This window comes from Schistocerca nitens, chromosome 2 (genome assembly GCF_023898315.1).
Source record: "Schistocerca nitens isolate TAMUIC-IGC-003100 chromosome 2, iqSchNite1.1, whole genome shotgun sequence".
Taxonomy (NCBI): domain Eukaryota; kingdom Metazoa; phylum Arthropoda; class Insecta; order Orthoptera; family Acrididae; genus Schistocerca; species Schistocerca nitens.
In genome coordinates, this window is record NC_064615.1 from 929472250 (window position 1) to 929492387 (window position 20138).

At 42.2% G+C, this 20138-nt stretch overlaps 1 protein-coding gene across 1 annotated transcript in view; it reads right to left on the bottom strand.

The window, feature by feature from the left end:
* The window catches only part of LOC126234715 (solute carrier family 22 member 7-like), a 214088-nt gene extending 195109 nt beyond the window's left edge, over positions 1-18979 (bottom strand). Inside the window, exon 1 of the mRNA XM_049943463.1 lies at positions 18847-18979. The gene's annotated coding sequence lies outside the window, so the exon portion shown is untranslated. The remainder of the gene's footprint in view (positions 1-18846) is intronic.
* Positions 18980-20138: the final 1159 nt, after the last annotated feature.

Genomic DNA, 20138 nt, shown 5'->3' on the forward strand with positions numbered 1-20138 from the left:
TGAAATGGTAATTGCAGTGTGATGAAGGAAACTGTAAAGCTAAACCTCCAAGCAACACAATTGCGCGCTGGGCAACTGCTGAATGTGGTTTTCCAATGTGTTGCAGAATTCCGGCGGAGAATGCTGAATGGAAGGCATTTTAGTTGCTTCAAGAGTAAGAATGCGCAGTTGTGCAGCCCAGCCTACAGAACTTTTGTGGCAGTTACTTTAAGAGTATTGCGTGATAAGACATCGCTATGTTTAAAAGAGCTGAGGTACCTCCGGTTCAGATAACCGAAAGGGATACTGTTTGGAAGCGTTCTGGTACGGTAATAAGTGTATGGTTCTGAGCACTATGGGACTTAACAGCTATGGTCATCAGTCCCCTAGACCTTAGAACTACTTAAACCTAACTAACCTAAGGACATCACACAACACCCAGTCATCACGAGGCAGAGAAAATCACTGACCCCGCCGGGAATCGAACCCGGGAACCCGGGCGGGTAATAAGTGTAGTCAGGATGTTTAACGAGATGATATGGATAGAGATACAGGTATTCTTTGTTGATCCATGGGGTTTGGCAAGTGGGCTCCCACGTGTCTCACTAAGGACAGTGCACCAAGACTGACTTTGCGTCAGTTTATTACAAAATTTGGCAAGAATGAATATTCTCTCACAAGCTGCGACATTGTCGTGAATAAAAAACAGTGACCCAGTAAGTGTAGAATTTGTTTCTTTTATTCAAGGCTGTTATCATCCTAGTTGGCCGTCCTTTTAGGTGACGCTCAGCGTGTCTGACTGCCATACAGCGGGCCTCGGTTCGTTTCCCGGCCTGGTCGGAGATATTCTCCACTCAGGGATTGGGTGTTATATTGTCCTCATCATCATGTCAGCACCTTCGACAAGCAAGCGGTCCAATATGGCGTCAACAGAAAAGACCTGCAACTCGGCGATCGAACTCCCCAAACGGGGACACCCGGCTATCAGTGCCATACGATCATTTCATTTCATCACACAAATTGTCCTCAGACATCAGTATTCTCCAGTTTGCAAAAGCTGTTACAGACAAAAGACATATCTTCCTGTAAGACATTGTGCTCTACGTTTTGCCTCTATTGGGCTTGGATGACTGAACTGCGTGTACGACCATTGCCATCAATACGGCACTGGCGACATGGTGTTGAAAGCACATCGCAGAATTTTTAAATGAAATCATTCCGCTCTTGGCTATTATTTTTGGCTCCACTATTTAATGCGATTGCAATTTCGACACGTGGGCATTTTCAAGCATTATGAAAGCAGACTGCTTGCGACACAGACAAACGCTTAGACCAGGTTTCAGAAAGATCGCTGCGATTCACTCAGAAACCGGCAACACACACATTTATCACCTTCATACCATCATCGTCTTTGGTATAGGCGTGCAAACAAATTGCTGTCTTACAGCATTTCTTAGCTATACACCATATCATTAACGACTACGATCATAATGAAACTGTAACCGGATATTTATAAATGCAGTAACTGTGACAAAATTTCAGAAATTTTTCACGTGATCATTCTTTCCCAAGCATGAAATATCGTTTTATTTGTGTTTGTTACTCACCAAAAACGTCAGTAAGATATATAAATGTCTGAAACCTTCCCATTTTGCTACAACACATAAGATTTTTTATTCAGGGTACGAAATGAATCTGTGTGTTGAGCTACAAATGATGTCTGATATAACGTTTTACTGCCTTAAACAAAGATAATGATTTAAGGATGGCATAAATGCTTAGATACACGTTTGGGACATTAAAAAGTACAAATATTTTTGATTTGGAATATTGTATCTGCTTCATCATACTTTTTTTTGTCTGGAGATCCTCATGTGGGATGTATTAGCCACCAGCACAGCGCACAACTACCTTTAAGTTCCTTTCATCCAGTCCACAAAATGTAGAGGTTTTCATGGACATATATGTACAACATGAAAGAGAGAGGGTCAAGGGAAGGACTGATATCGGCATTCATCCACGAGTGCCGATAGCACTGACGGTTGCATTCACTGTTGATACCATCACTCGACACGTATGTCACTCTATAACGGACTGACACAGGGCCCATGTCACTCTCTATCGGCGTACCACAAGGGTCAGTGGCTTCACGGTCGTTTCCAATCTTGATTTCGACACTTGGTCAACGACATAGAGCTTTCTGCTAACTAGGGAATTTATCGATTCCCTCTTACAAAAACTAGATTTAGTTACTAATTCACAGACTAGGAACAGGCAAAGTCAACGTAGAACCGTTGGTTTATATTACAAGAAGCTGGTCTGTGGTTTTCTACCACCTTATTTAAAATGCCCTAGGTCTCCACCAGCGCCGGCCAGGGTGGCCGAGCGGTTCTAGGCGCTACAGCCCGGAACCGCGCGACCGCTACGGTCGCAGGTTCGAATCCTGCCTCGGGCATGGATTGTGTGATGTCCTTAGGTTAGTTAGGTTTAAGTAGTTCTAAGTTCTAGGGGACTGATGACCTCAGAAGTTAAGTCCCATAGTGCTCAAATCCATTTGAACCATTTTTTTCTCCACCAGCCAACGGCCTTGCGGCCGTCGTGATACCGGTTCTCGTCGGATTTCCTAAATTAAGCACAATCGGGCTTGGCTAGCACTTGGATGGGTGACCTTCCAGGTCTGCCTAGCGTTGTTGGTAAGCGGGGTGCGCTCAGCCCTTGTGATGACAACTGGGGAGCTACTTAAGTGAGAAACAGCGGTCATGAAATCTGAAAACTGCCGGGGATAGCGGTGTGCTGACCACATGCTCTTTCTCATCCGCACCCAGTGGCACTCATCGACTGAGGATGACACGGAGGTCGGTCGGTACCGTTGGACCTTCCGAGACCTGTTCGGATGGTGAGATTTCTATCTGTGCCAAGAAGGCATACAGGGCGAGTCAAAAAGGGCTTCACAACTTTGTAATGACATAGGAATTTATTGGGATAATTTACAGAAGCGGTAGATGTGTCATTTTGCAGCTAACACCCTCAAGTTTGATTCACGTAGCGCATAAGTACACCATTACGCCACCAGGAGCGCCAGACTACTACTTTCACTGATGCTGGGCGTGTTAGCTGTTTGTTTTGGTTTCATAAAACGAACTCTGAAACAATTGTTCGGCATCAGTTTCACGCTGAATATGCTAAAGAACCTCCAAGAAGGCCTGCAATTGACTCTTGGCGCAAGAACTTTATTGAGACGGATTATTGACCGCGACATGATAAATCACCAGGTCGCCCACATGTTGATGATTTTGTTGAACAGGTTAGGGAGAACTTTTCTCTCAGTCCACAAAAATCAACGCGACGTGCGTCTCGCGAGACTGGCACTCCACAAAAGTCTATTTGCCGAGTACAATGTAAAAGTCTGCAGTTGAAATCATACGTAACCACAATGGCAAAGCACATTAGTGATGCAGATTAGGCCGCTCGTGGGGAATTCTTTGCGGAAATGTTGCGTCGGATACAGGATGGCGACACATTCCTGAACACAATAATCTCCAACTGTTGTTGTTGTTGTGGTCTTCAGTCCTGAGACTGGTTTGATGCAGCTCTCCATGCTACCCTATCCTGTGCAAGATTCTTCATCTCCCAGTACCTACTGCAACCTACATCGTTCTGAATCTGTTTAGTGTATTCATCTCTTGGTCTCCCTCTACGATTTTTACCCTCCACGCTGCCCTCCAATAGTAAATTGGTGATCCCTTGGTGCCTCAGAATATGTCCTACCAACCGATCCCTTCTTCTAGTCAAGTTGTGCCCCAAACTTATCTTCTCCCCAATCCTATTCAATACCTCCTCATTAGTTATGTGATCTACCCATCTAATCTTCAGCATTCTTCTGTAGCACCACATTTCGAAAGCTTCTATTCTCTCCTTGTCTAAACAATTTATCGTCCATATTTCACTTCCATACATGTCTACACTCCATACAAATACTTTCAGAAACGACTTTCTGACACTTTAGTCTATACTCGATGTGAACAAATTTTTCTTCTCAGAAACTCTTTCCTTGCCATTGACAGTCTACATTTTATATCTTCTCTACTTCGACCATTATCAGTTATTTTGCTCCCCAAATAGCAAAACTCCTTTACTACCTTAAGTGTCTCGCATTTCCTAATCTAATTCCCTCAGCAGCACCCAACTTAATTCGACCACATTCCATTATCCTTGTTTTGCTTTTGTTGATGTTCATCTCCTATCCTCCTTTCAAGACACTTTCCATTCCGTTCAACTGCTCTTCCAAGTCCTTTGCTGTCTCTGACAGAATTACAATGTCATCGGCGAACATCAAAGTTTTTATTTCTTCTCCATGGATTTTAATACCTACTCCAAATTTTTCTTTTGTTTCTTTCACTGCTTTCTCAGTATACAGATTGAATAACATCGGGGAGAGGCTACAACCCTGTCTCACTCCCTTCCTCACCACCGTTTCCCTTTCATGTCCCTCGACTCTTATAACTGCCATCTGGTTTCTGTACACATTGTAAATAGCCATTCACTCCCTGTATTTTACCCCTGCTACCTTCAGAATTTGGAAGAGAGTATTCCAGTCAACATTGTCAAAAGCTTAATCTCCAGCTAAGAGTCAACATTTCATAACAGTGGCACGGCGAACTGCGAAATATGTGGCAGCGAAAATCCACATGCAAGCCTGAAACACGTTCGTGACAGTCCCAAAGTTAATGTGTTTTGTGCCCTTAGCAAATTTATAGTGTACGATTCTTTCTTCTTCATGAAGAAAACTGTATGTATAGCGTGTCTGGATATGCTGGAAAACTTTTTAATTTCACATATCGATGAAGAAGGCCGCGCCGGGATGGTGTGCTAGAAGAAAGACGGTGCACTACCTCATTTCCTCGCGGACGCTAGAGGTTTACTTGATAATCGCTTCTGATGTCGGTGTATTGGGAGTGAAGTGCCAGTCGCATGGTCACCTCGCTCGCCGGACTTGACAGCACTAGATTTCTTTCTTTGGTGTTTCATTAAAGACAGTGTGTATGTTTACCAGGCCTGAAAAATCGATTGTACGCTGCCATTGCATAAGTTATGCCAGATTTGCAGCAACGAATGTGGGAAGAAACAGATTACTGGTGGAGTGTTTGTCATGTTACAGATGGTAGTCGCGTCGAACCAAAATGACACGTAAAAGTTTTTGATGACGTTGAGCCAGAGTCACGCAATACTTTTTTGAAGAGAAATGTGGACACTTCGGCGCGTGTCTTGACCGACTGGAAGTTTGCCTTGAGACTGAAGATTCAAACACTGAACGTTTCTGAACATGAGTTGCTGTTTCCATACATTTACCCATATAGTACCTAACCTCAATACAAACGTTTCTGACAATCATTTGAAAGTGGCAAGATCATTTTGAATAACCCTGTGTTATGTACCTATCGCGGCAACGTCTGAGGGCAACAGATGCAATTGAGGCATTGAGATCAAAAACAGGACTTTTCATCATTTTAGGGTTACATAAGCTATTACTCTAGTTGTTGTTTTCACAAGATTCCACATCTGTTGATTCTATAATGGGACTTGTTCAGTGATTTTTTTTTCCCTGTCTCAACCAATGTTGAAGTTTTGTTTCGTACAGAAAGAGGACTTGACACAGAGACAAGTCGCTATATTGCACGAAAGCTCTGTGGCGGGATGCAGTAAACAGCTGCAAGATTACAAAATGGCTTCGGTGATAAAACCGTGATACAAGTTCGGGACTATTTACATGAATTAAGCATTCATAGATTTTCTGATGACGAAGCTTTCATGAACTAGGAAGTAACCTCAAAGAAGAGTCCTAATGCAGTGGTTTCTCTCCTTATGGACTTCATAACGAAAACATGTGGCCTCTGGTGTGAAAACTTTGTATACATTTTCAGATTCCTGTACAGGACAGAACAGTAATCACACAATGGTTCAATTTTGGCACACTTAGTTCATAGTGGAAGATTCTCCAACGTTTCCCACGTGTTTCCAACACGTGGACATTTCCACGATGTTTGTGATAGGGATTTGACAAGTTTGGAATTATGAAAAAGGAAACAGGACAGTATATATACCCCCCCAATGGTCTACAGTGCTACAGAAATTAAGGAAACACATGCATGTTGAAGTGTACACACAATACGCATTTATTGACTATCACAAACATCTAGATTCGTTTTTTAAGAAATCTGTAACATTGAATGGAGGGAATTTGCCTGTTAGAGATACATTGACGTCATTCCTCTGAAACCTGAGACACTACAGAAAGCTTCACGCATGATTGATGTTATCACTTTGCAGTTTCGTGAGTATTTTGATAATATTCTAAAGATGTGTGCCATTAATACAGTGACTGGTGGAGAGGAAGAGAATGAATATGGCAGAGAAGTTCGGGACAGTGACTGAGAGTGGCAAGTTTATGAACATACGAGTATGCTTCAAAATAGACAGGGTTGTTTATTAAATAAAGAAATGTGAACTTAACACTCACATGCTACAAGCTAAGGCACTAAAAAGGTTATTTACTTCCATTATATTGTCTATTTTGATATGAATTGTTTAAGTATGAATGTTTATAGAAATAATAGGAATGTTTATGAATATTTTGACATGGTTAAAAAGAATATTTTGCTTGGAAATGTACTCCTTTTTTAGTTACATGATGTTTATAATAAAATGAATGTTCTTTAAATCAAAAATGAAAGCTGTCAGTCATTTTCTATTAATATTTTCTGTTATTTGCCTTTGCTGAATGATTAAATACATTGGTTTACGATTGTATTCTTCCTGATGAGCCTGTGGGTGTAACTATAAGGTTTAAGAATAATACTGTTAGTGTTTATTCAGTTTTTTTCAATATATTTCAAAACTACTGTTCAGTGACATGCCCACTTTTGACCTCAGCACAATTATAATCATCTGCCACGGGGTCGACTCCTTTCCGCCACCAACAATGGAAGGTGAATCTTGGTTGTGGCATTCGGAAGCGACTTCCTGGCCTTTTCCTTATCTTCACGTGGCCGGCATTTTGAACTGCATTTGAGAATTTTAGGGGCAGAGGCTGGTCGGATGCCGTTCATGTCACCAACCCCCCCCCCCCCCTGCCACCCTCATCTGTCTACGTCTAGTGGTATTCCACGTGAAACTGTGAGATCGTTTTCGATACGTTTGGGAATTGTGTAAATGAGGTGGGACGTGAGTACCAGACCGATGTTCACTTAGTCGGATGTGGAAAACAGCCTAAAAACCGCCTCCAAGCTGGTCCTACTCGTTAATCTGCTTCGCAATGGGCCAACCGGCTTCAAAACATGGACAGATTAGGAAAAAAAATATGCACCTTCCGACTTTAGTCCCGCGAAGTTTTGTGTAGATAGTACTAGTGCGTACTTGGCCAAAGCTGCGGTGTCATTCCAGTCGATATAACACTTGCCGTGACACTGGACAGTGAACAGTGAATCGGACAGCGACTCATTTTTCAGGTACTGTTAGCGTGGCCTGTTTAATACATGACTATGATCCCCCCCTAGTTGTCAAAATAGGATGCATAGTACTCCAGAATGTGTGTTTATAACATGCAGTGACGTATATCAACATTAAACTACTACCGATATAAATTGTTGGCTACAAAATTTACTCTGCGTGGCTCTACTTTTGTAAATGGGTGTCCTGCTACCTTAATAGTGTTTTTAACGAGTTCAAATGCATTTGCGTGCGCATTTTTGCACGTTTTTAGTGGACGGTCGTTCTTCGACCCTGCAGCAGTGCCACATGGTAAAAATGGGTCCCTCATTATTACAATTATCTCGTAAATTAGTGACTGCACAAAAAAATGTTATAGGGTTTCCTGTAGAATCTTGGAGGGACATTCGTAATTGTAGTAATCATACTTACTCGGAAATTGGCCAATAATTTTTTCCAAGATTAAAATTTCTCTGAGTAATATTGTTTCTTTCGCAAAATGCTGCAGAATTATTCAAATTTTGTACAGAGAAACCTAAAACTAAAATATGTCTATTAAGGATTCTGAAAATAGTCTATATTTCTCGAAAGTCGAGTGTCAGCATCGCCGGACCCACAACATTCTGCAGTAATGCCCCTTGGCAACATCAGTCCACATAGTTTTGACGCCAGATATGCCTAAACCGAAGTTGCTCCGTTCCCGTTTGATCGTCCGTCTGAAGATGCGCAGGAAGCAGGGAATAGGATACCCAACTTTACCAAGGAGATTTTACACGCAAATATTCCCTTGATGAAACGATGCATGTCGCATTCTGGCATCTTCGTATCCACTCAGCCCGAGAGTCGAGAAAATAATAATTGAAGAAGATAAACATATGACACCTGCTTTTCGGACCTCTCCCGGTGGACAATCCAACAGTGACCCTTCTGGAAGCAATAAAGACACAAGTGACGAATGTGACTGTGATTTCGACTGAAAAACGTAAAGTATCGAATAAAATACACTCCTGGAAATTGAAATAAGAACACCGTGAATTCATTGTCCCAGGAAGGGGAAACTTTATTGATACATTCCTGGGGTCAGATACATCACATGATCACACTGACAGAACCACAGGCACACAGACACAGGCAACAGAGCATGCACAATGTCGGCACTAGTACAGTGTATATCCACCTTTCGCAGCAATGCAGGCTGCTATTCTCCCATGGAGACGATCGTAGAGATGCTGGATGTAGTCCTGTGGAACGGCTTGCCATGCCATTTCCACCTGGCGCCTCAGTTGGACCAGCGTTCGTGCTGGGCGTGCAGACCGCGTGAGACGACGCTTCATCCAGTCCCAAACATGCTCAATGGGGGACAGATCCGGAGATCTTGCTGGCCAGGGTAGTTGACTTACACCTTCTAGAGCACGTTGGGTGGCACGGGATACATGCGGACGTGCATTGTCCTGTTGGAACAGCAAGTTCCCTTGCCGGTCTAGGAATGGTAGAACGATGGGTTCGATGACGGTTTGGATGTACCGTGCACTATTCAGTGTCCCCTCGACGATCACCAGTGGAGTACGGCCAGTGTAGGAGATCGCTCCCCACACCATGATGCCGGGTGTTGGCCCAGTGTGCCTCGGTCGTATGCAGTTCTGATTGTGGCGCTCACCTGCACGGCGCCAAACACGCATACGACCATCATTGGCACCAAGGCAGAAGCGACTCTCATCGCTGAAGACGACACGTCTCCATTCGTCCCTCCATTCACGCCTGTCGCGACACCACTGGAGGCGGGCTGCACGATGTTGGGGCGTGAGCGGAAGACGGCCTAACGGTGTGCGGGACCGTAGCCCAGCTTCATGGAGACGGTTGCGAATAGTCCTCGCCGATACCCCAGGAGCAACAGTGTCCCAAATTTGCTGGGAAGTGGCGGTGCGGTCCCCTACGGCACTGCGTAGGATCCTACGGTCTTGGCGTGCATCCGTGCGTCGCTGCGGTCCGGTCCCAGGTCGACGGGCACGTGCACCTTCCGCCGACCACTGGCGACAACATCGATGTACTGTGGAGACCTTACGCCCCACGTGTTGAGCAATTCGGCGGTACGTCCACCCGGCCTCCTGCATGCCCACTATACGCCCTCGCTCAAAGTCCGTCAACTGCACATACGGTTCACGTCCACGCTGTCGCGGCATGCTACCAGTGTTAAAGACTGCGATGGAGCTCCGTATGCCACGGCAAACTGGCTGACACTGACGGCGGCGGTGCACAAATGCTGCGCAGCTAGCGCCATTCGACGGCCAACACCGCGGGTCCTGGTGTGTCCGCTGTGCCGTGCGTGTGATCATTGCTTGTACAGCCCTCTCGCAGTGTCCGGAGCAAGTATGGTGGGTCTGACACACCGGTGTCAATGTGTTTTTTTTTCCATTTCCAGGAGTGTACTTCAATGCGGCAAATTCAACTCCTGATTCGTTGTCAGCGATCTCAATGCTTTATACCCTAAGTTTTATTCCAATCCACTAAATCCAAATTTTTGATCTGCCAAACTGGAGATGTCATTTTGAATTTTATAATTCCGACATCGAATTCCTAATAAGCATCCCCAAGGATCTAATAAAAACACAGTTTTATAGGATTCTGTAGCCATTTTTTATAATGACCGGGTTTGGAAGCGAGTTAGCCGGATGTGGTGTGCTAGTGTGCGTAGTAAGGTGACACAACTCTGGTTGATATTTTTCACAAAATTGTCAGAGAAGTATGCTAAATTTGAAAGGCCAAACGGCCGGAGTCGGCTAAACCGGTGTAAACTCCGCCATGTGGGGCAAGGTTCTGTCCTTATATGCAACGAAAAGATAGGGCCTTCGGTGCCAAGATAAAACGTGTATCCTCTTGGCCTCTACTTTGCACGACACAGATAAAGGGTCAGCTACCAATCATGTAAACGGAACTCTGTGTTAACCATTAGCTTATCAGAATGTTGTTAGTAAAAATATTTAAACTGTTAAGAGCTGCTTTATACAACACACGCCCGCACCACATACTTAATTTTTGACTATTGATTTCGGTTAATTTCAGACCACCGACGGATCGTAAGACCTGTTTAACTGGGAATTCCACAACTGCAATGCTTACTCATTCAGAAAAGTACTAACCTGTGTAGGGGAATGTGGGGTAAAGTGTGCGCATACATCTACATCTACATCTACATGGTTACTCTGCAGTTCACACTAAAGTGCCTGGCAGAGGGTTCATCGAACCTTTTTCATACTACTTCTCTACCATTCCACTCTCGAATGGCGCGTGGGAAAAAGGAACACCTAAATCTTTCCGTTCGAGCTCTGTTTTCTCTTATTTTATTATGATGATCATTTCTGCCTACGTAGGTGGATGTCAACAAAATATTTTCGTATCCGGAAGAGAAAGATGGTGATTGAAATTTCGTAAATAGATCTTGCCGCAAAGAAAACCGCCTTTCTTTCAGTAACTGCCACCGCAACTCGCGTATCATATCAGTGATACTCTCACCCCTATTGCGCGATAACAGGAAACGAACTGCCCTTCTTTACACTTTTTCGATGTCCTCCGTCAATCCTACCTTGTAAGGATCCCACACCGCGCAGCAATATTCCAGCAGAGGACAGTCATGGGTAATGTAGGCTGTCTCTTTAGTGGGTTTATTGCATCTTCTAAGTGTTCTGCCAACAAAGCGCAGTCTTTGATTCGCTTTCCCCGCAATATTATCTATGTGGTCTGTCCAATTTATGGAGCTTGTAATTGTAATTCCTGGTATTTAGTAGAATTGACAGCTCTTAGATTTTTGCGATTTATCGTATACCCAAAGTTTATCGGATTTCTTTTAGTACCTATGTGGATGACGTCGCATTTATCTTTGTTTAGTGCCAATTGCCACTTTTCGCACCATACAGAAATTCTCTCCAGATCACTTTGTAATTGGAATTGATCGTCTGATGATTTTACTAGACGGTATATTACAGCGTCATCAGCAAACAATCTAAGTGAACTGCTCAGATTACAACCTAGATCATTTATGTAAATGAGGAACAGCACAGGGCCTATGACACTACCTTGCGGGACGCCAGATATCACTTCTGTTGTACTCGATGGTTTACCGTCTATCACGACGAAGTGTGACCTCTCTGAGAGGAAATCACGATTCCAGTCACACAACTGAGACGATACTCCGATACGCCTAAGCGAGACTGAAGTTTTACTAAACCACGATTAGTGATAGACGTTTGTCACTTACACATTTCGAATCTACATATTGTAACGTATCACACCAAATATTTTAAGTGAAAAAGAAAATAATTTATAGGAACTATGTGCATTTTTCTGAAGGCTTACATTCCCTGCGTAAGGGGATAATGCGGCCAAGGCCACCTCCATCTTGTTTGTTCTGAGTTCCGGATACATTTTCTAAGCATCTTGTTGTCCTAGTATGTGTAACAACATCAAGTGGCTGCAGCAGACGGTTTGCAATCGGTTATTTGTATTAGGTCGAATATTGCAGAGCAGAGACGGTTTTAAATAATATAAATTAATTACAATTTTAAACATGTCTGACAGCAACAACCGTAAAAAGAGACTTTCAATAAATGATTTATGCACCCAAAAAGTTACATAAACGCCGGCCGCTGTGGCCGAGCTGTTCTAGGCGCTTCAGTCCGGAACCGCGCTGCTGCTACGGTCGCAGGTTCGAATCCTACCTCGGGCATGGATGTGTGTGATGTCCTTATGTTAGGTTTAAGTAGTTCTAGGTCTAGGGGACTGATGACCTCAGATATTAGGTCTCATGTGCTTAGAGCCATTTGAACCAGTTACATAAACTCCGTGCAACCGGTTGGCTACATACGTCATTTACTGATAAATTAATTCAAAATCGTCACAAAAGGATACAATGACATATGATAATTTCGTATATAAAACGGTATACAGGTAAACCTGATACGTGTAGTATTATGTATCGTATATGAAAGTCACTGGATCTACTGTTTCTTATTGGGATAAACACCTTGGCTATTTTTCCTGAAGAGTAGCGTGACCATTTTTCCTGCCGGCACACGAAACTATCAGATCGAAAGAAACAACAAGGAACTACACTCTTAGGCCAAAATACGTGTTTTCAACATAGAATATGTAAAAGTAGCATTACTCTACGTGTAACTGAGGCAAGAAGAGTAATATATATGAGTTACCTTATATCAGACGACTGAAAAATCAGAAAATTGTTTTCTAGAAAAAAAAAACGTAACAAGCTTTTTCTATTAAAGTCACTGACAACAATGATAGTATACATTAGAACTAGTCTGAGAACATCTCGGCAGGTAGGAGCACTGTTTACAGCAAAATAAACCTCACCATATCCACCTACACAACATATTTACTACAGCTCTGTGTTTATACTCATGTTTAAGTGAATGGATTTTGTGGAAACAAGGGGAATAGACAGAGTCCTTGAAACATTGGCGGAGCCTGGAATGGGAGTCACCCTTGGAGGTGTGACAATACTCGTTTCCGGCCGCATGGAAATTCAATTTTAGCATGTTTCTCGGATATTTGTGCTATAGGTTTCAACGTCGACAGTAACTTGGGTTACATAGTTGCATTCCTGTTTCCAAGAGCTTTCGAATACCGCTAAAACACTTCGTTGTTCCTCTTAAACTAACATTCTTGCTTCAGTATCTCGGTTGATACAAGAGGTGAGAATACTGCCTATACAACGAAACTAACCTGCCCTCTGCCTACAACCACCAGTCAAAAACTTCGTTTCGATATTTCCAACGATTCACGAAATAAAAGGGGCGTCAGTTTCGGTTAATCCATCCGGCACACAACAATGAGCAGGAAGTCTCGTAACTGTGATCGTACTCCGAATTTATTTTTCACACACACAAAGTGAGGAAGGAAAATACCATAAATGAAAAAAAGAAAAACTGAGGAAACATTCAAATCTGTTAATTATGCCAATTTTGACGTCGCGTTGGCTCATGCAGTCAGGCTTCTCAGTCCTCCAGAAACAATTAATAGTGATCAGCGCTATCTGTCTCGCGGAAAACGGCAGACAAATTTAAACGGCCTGCTTTGCGTCGATAGATATTTATTCACACAGTACCATCCTTTGTGGAGTAGTATGTTTTAGTTTACATTTTGCTTAACACGGTATCATTTAAATGAACTAGCGGCGTCTGTCAACACGGGCATGTTTCGATTTCCTTGAGACGTCTCAGTGGTGATGATTTTCAGATTAATGATTTTTTTTTGTTTCTGTAATACTGAATCTACTGTAGCTGAAGTATTTTTGACAATTTTAATGGATGTTCTCACTCGCTTTTCACTAGATATCATGTCATGCAGAGGTATTGCTACTGACCGAGAGGCAAATATGACCGGAACTTTTTCTGGGTTGTAAGCAGAAATCAGGGAAAGTGAGCTGCCAGTTCTGCATGTTCACTGTCTGGCTTATTCTTTGACCCATGTGATTCAAGACACAATTTCGAATGAGACCATGGCGAGAATCTCAAATATGAAAGAAATGACCAATTTTGTACTCGCCCAGCCAAGCGACTGGCAATATTTAAGTCTCTACAAGCTGACCATGGTGCTAGCTTTGTTCATCGTATAGTTCTTCGACCTTTTCGCCATATCAGGCGGTGCTGATGAATAAGTCCGCTGGAAACTATTTTCCAGAATTACGAGCTTCGATTTGCTCTCCGAGGAGCTAGGGCTCGGAAAATCCGATACAGGTATTAAGGCTAAAGGTTTCTGAAACTTTCTGTGTTCCTTTGCATTTATCTTTGTCAGTACAAATCTTATTAAAATTTTAGAGCCAGTTGGAAATCTGAACGCTTTTCTGCAAAATTCATCTCGACAGCTCCAAAAGGCCATGGAATATTAGTAGAGTCCGAATTGTTGTGAAGTCATCACGAACTGATGAAGTTTCCATTAGGTATGGAGCTTTCGCTTGGAATTGGCCAAAAGATTTGATGTTATGATCCGGAACTTCCAAAGGTTCGAAAGATTTCTCTTGCTTCCGTGGTTATAACCTTAGAATTTATGTTGAGGTTTCAGACATTGTGATTCAGTGTTTCAAGGATCGATTTTCTAAAGCTACTTTGACTCACTTCAAAGAAACATAAACATATCTTCTTTCCAAAACTAAAGATGGCGTATACGTAACAGAATTTTATAAAGCCGACTTTAACCCAGAAAAATTTACTTTGCATAGAAATATGATGTTAAATGGGTGTAAATTTAAAAATTGTTTCTTTGAAAATACGGAAGACTTAGTGAGGTCCTTTTCCTTAAACATGCACGTGGGTGAATTGATAAAGATCGCTCTAATCCTTTACGAGTTTCAAAACTTACAGCAAAACTTTCTTTCTTCCCCCTTAGAAGATTGAAAACGTACTTGCTCAACACCACGAAGCAAGAGAAACTGAACTACAACGCCATCATGCATGCCCATAAACCAGAAGCGGAAAACAAATCCTTGACACTGTGGCGAAAATTATCGTCGAACGATCCATCATTCGTAGGAACACATTGTTTGTGCATTAGAATTAGAAATTACACAAAGATTTGAAAAAATAAAACAATTATATGTAGATTGTGGATTATTTTTTGTGTTAAATAGCTACTGTGGAAAAAAGAACGTAGTGAACAATAGTTTGTTTTCCTTTATCAAGCGGTGCTCATTCAAAAATACAAAGACAGGTTTTTAAGAAGGGATTGGTTTTCAACATTTGTGGCAAGCGCCAAAAAAGTAATATGCGAGTTACTGGTGAATTTCCTATGTAAATGTCAATGCCAATAACATTTGTTGCGACACAAGCGCCAAAACAGCGGGAAACAGTGTTTGTAGCTGTCTAAATACTGTACTCGTGTCTAAGACCAACATCGATGTTCAGTTAATGAGCCATGCGTCAGCTCTCTCTTAGTGTCTAGGCGTGCACATGTGTGAATTGATGGCAACTGAAGTAGCTCTATGCTTTGTATGTAGCAACAGGGCTTTTATTAAGTAATTATTATATGTAAATAACTCATGATATTCCGAAATGGAAAGGAAAAGTGCGCCAAATGGAGGAAGAGAGGCGAAGGTAGTGCTCGAAGTGAAAGGAAGAATGTAGGCAGCGAAGGAAAGGAATACACCCAAAATGACGATATTGTGGTTTCAGTTAATGTGTCTCCCAAGCACCAGGAGACCTTGACCGTGATTTTAATGTTTTTTACAAAACTTGGAATCAGCGCAGGTAATTCTAAAGTATTTTAATGCTATAGGGTTATAGTTAACTGTTTGCACAGATTCATTTACTTACCTAAGAGAAAAGGGTTATTTTACGGAAACGGAATATATATTTTTGGTGAAAGGACACTCTTTTATGTCTTGCTATCGTGATTTTGCTCACATTGAGAATCGAAAGAGGTTAACCATGTATGAGGTTTCGAAACGCTGAATCTACGCGCACAACACATGAATTTAACCAATACAATTATTTCAAAAGCACAGCGGACCAGACTGACTGCCGAACGGCTAGAGATCCTGAAAATTCGGTCAACTCTCAATGGAGGTAAAGAGTTCAAGGACATTACAATCTTGAAGAGGAACGTGAAGCCTTCTGATGTTCAATAGGTGCAGCTGGAAACACAACACCGTGAACTTGGGATGTCTGAAGAAAACAAAAAGGGCTTTTGGTAAAATGATTCCATTTGTAAAAGAGGAAAATAATAATCTTGTGAACCGAGTAAAAATGGATATGATTGCACTTGTATCGTTATTTACGTTAAGACCATTGAATATAGAACGATTCATTTTCTTAAAATTTTGTATAATTTTGCTCTTAAACCTAATAACGTAGAATAAAAACACTGATATTATATGAAACCTGTATATACGATATTGCACTGCCTGTGTTATTCTGATTACGATGCAAAGTTCCATTGGACATGTATGCATGTCTAAAGGAACTTGGCATCGTATTCAGAATAACATAGGCACTGCAATATCATATTTATCTGCCGATACCGGGTAAACGACTTTCAAGTACAACGTCTGATGTGTATACGAGTACAGGTCGTAGACGCATGGCTCACAACATGTAGATGTTTGGGTCTGGCCATAAGCCGTTTTCGGATAGCCTTACGGAAAAGCGACAGCTCGCGATAAACGAGAAATCCGGGTTCGAATCCCAGTCAGGCACACGTTTTTTATTGTCATCATTTCATTCTAGAGCTGATGGTTGTCATTCGCAATTGCGAATTCATTTAATGAAGCCTGTACAGTTATCGTGTTCGTGTCGCGACCCACGACTTTTACACTGCTTATGTATAGCTGCTATACACATTTTGTTGATCGTCTCTAAACCAGACTTTTTTCCGCTTGACCCAGAACCCAGCACTCACTTACACATTTGTGAACTGCAGTTTAGAGCACCCACATCAATTTAATTTTAATCTTAGAAGAAAGATTAAGAAAAGGCAAACCTACGTTTCTAGCATTTGTAGACTTAGAGAAAGCTTTCAACAATGTTGACTGGAATACCCTCTTTCAAATTCTGAAGGTGGCAGGGGTAAAATACAGGGAGCGAAAGGCTATTTATAATTTGTACAGAAAGCAGATGCCAGTTATAACAGTCGAGGGGTAGGAAAGGGAAGCAATGGTTGGGAAGGTGGTGAGACAGGGTTGTAGCCTATCCCCGATGTTATTCAATCCGTATATTGAGCAAGCAGTAAAGGAAGAAAAGTTTGGAGTAGGTATTAAAATCCATGGAGAAGAAATAAAAACTTTGATGTTCGCCGATGACATTGTTATTCTGTCAGAGACAGCAAAGGACTTGGAAGAGCAGTTGAACGGAATGGACAGTGTCTTGAAAGGAGGATATAAGAAGAACATCGACAAAAGTAAAACGAGGATAATAGAATGTAGTCGAATTAAGTCGGGTGATGCTGAGGGCATTAGATTAGGAAATGAGACACTTAAAGAAGTAAAGGAGTTTTGCTATTTGGGGAGCAAAAACACTGATAATGGTCGAAGTAGAGAGGATATAAAATGTAGACTGTCAATGGCAAGGAAAGCGTTTCTGAAGAAGAAAAATTTGTTAACATCGAGTATAGATTTAAATGTCAGGAAGTCGTTTCTGAAAGTATTTGTATGGAGTGCAGCCATGTATGGAAGTGAAACGTGGACGATAAATAGTTTATACAAGAAGAGAATAGAAGCTTTCGAAATGTGGTGCTACAGAAGAATCCTGAAGATTAGATTGGCAGATCACATAACTAGTGAGGAGGTATTGAATAGAATTGGGGAAAAGAGGAGCTTGTGGCACAACTTGACTAGAAGAAGGGATCGGTTGGTAGGACATGTTCTGAGGCATCAAGGGGTCGCCAATTTAGTATTGGAGGGCAGCGTGGAGGGTAAAAATCGAAGAGGGAGACCAAGAGATGAATACACTAAGCAGATTCAAAAGGATGTTGGCTGCAGTAGGTACTGGGAGATGAAGAAGCTTGCACAGGATAGAGTAGCACGGAGAACTGCATCAAACCAGTCTCAGGACTGAAGACCACAACAACAACAACAACATTAATTTTCAATAGCCGGCGCACCTGAACGTAATTGTTATCGGCACACGATCATTGTTAGCAACAAATGCGATCTACGAATGTGAGCCACCCTAGTGATCAATCAGACGGGAGCCTATATTTGGCGCAGTGGTTAGCACATACAGTACACATTCCTTAGGACCACGGTTCAGTTCTCCGTCCGGCCATCCAGATCTCAGTTTTCCGTGATTTCCTTGAATTGTTCAAAGCAATTTCCTACATCATCCTTCCCGAATCCGAGCTTGTGCTACTTCTCTACTGACCAGGTTGCCGATGGGGCGTAAAACTCTATCGCGTGAAGAAATTGATTAACTGTATGATGAGATAAAAGAAATTATTGAGGTAGTGAAGGGAGACGAAAATTTAATAGTCATGGGTGACTGGAATCCGAGAGTTGAAAAAGGGAAAGAAGGAAAAATAGTAGGTGAATATGGATTGGGGGTAAGAAATGAAAGAGGAAGACGTCTGGTAGAATTTTGCACAGAGCATAACTTAATCATACCTAACACTTGGTTCAAAAATCATAAAAGAAGGTTGTATACATGGAAGAATCCTGGAGGTACTAGAAGGTATCAGATAGATTGTATAATGGTAAGACAGAGATTTAGAAACCAGGTTTTAAACTTCCGTTTCTTCCGTTATATGTTTTGACGAAGTGGAACGCAAAATTCTGATCGGGAGCCGTTATCTAAAGCCATTAAAATAAAGGACTGACGCACACACTCACACACATATACACAGAGAGTAAAACGTAACAGCAGAGACGCGAGCGGGACGTACCTGCGTGGACCTCGGCAGCCTCAGGTTTGAACTGGGTGAGCGGTGAGGAGTAACTGGTCAGGCGGAGCGCTACTCGCTAGGCGGGCGTCGCGGCGCCTCCACCGCCACCTCCCCTGTCGTTATGAGCCTTATCGCGGGCAGACTTGCTCCGATACAGCCGTATTACCTTGTCCGTTCGCGGTTCTCAATACCCGGGTCGCCTTGCCGGTTGTTAAGTTACGCACTAAAACGTTGTTGCAGCGCATTATCACTTCTTCCCTAAATTGACGGCCTTCGTTATATCTGCCGGGGATAACATGGTAGCGCCAAGCGGCCATAGAATGGCTCCTTTGTCCTCGCCACCGTACAACTTCTTTGCGTAGAACCGTACTCACGCCGTAAAACAGGCACTCTGTCTCGGAACGAAAGTTTCTTTTCATTTCCTGTAGGGGTTTAATAACTCTCTGTCGATAGCGTCTACGGCTTTCTGGTTCAGGTAAGCAGTGGAAAATTCATTCTCTCAAGCAGGTGAACTGGAATCACGTGTCTCACTGCGTGCAGTTAACACAGTGGTCAAAAAATTGGTCACCATCAGGAGACGTCACGTTTAAGCCGTGTAACACAGCCTCTGATTTTTATAATTAGTCAAATTCGGCGAGGAGGAAAGTCCACAAGTTTTTTGAGCCTGCAAAACTCCGTTTGTGTGAGAATGTAGCAAGAATTAATCAAGAATTGGGTATATCCTTGAGATCCAGAGCTGAATAAAATGTACGCAACGAAATTACGAAGACTTCAATTTAATGTCCCTAGAAATGATAGGTTGAAGTTAAAGTTAGATTAATCGGAATTTGTGAAGTTCGGTGGCAGGAGGAATAAGACTTTTGATCAGGTGAATACACGGTTATAAATTCAAAATCAACAGGGGTAATGCAGGAGTATCAATTTAATGTCCCTAGAAATGATAGGTTGAAGTTAAAGTTAGATTAATCGGAATTAGTGAAGTTCGGTGGCAGGAGGAATAATACTTTTGAACAGGTGAATACACGGTTATAAATACAAAATCAACAGGGGTAATGCAGGAGTAGGTTTAATAAAGAATAAAAAAAATAGGAGTGCGGGTAAGCTACTACAAACAGCATAGTGAACGCATTATTGTGGCCAAGATAGACACGAAGCCCACGCGTGAAGAAACTGATTAACTGTATGATGAGATAAAAGAAATTATTGAGGTAGTGAAGGGAGACGAAAATTTAATAGTCATGGGTGACTGGAATCCGAGAGTTGAAAAAGGGAAAGAAGGAAACATAGTAGGT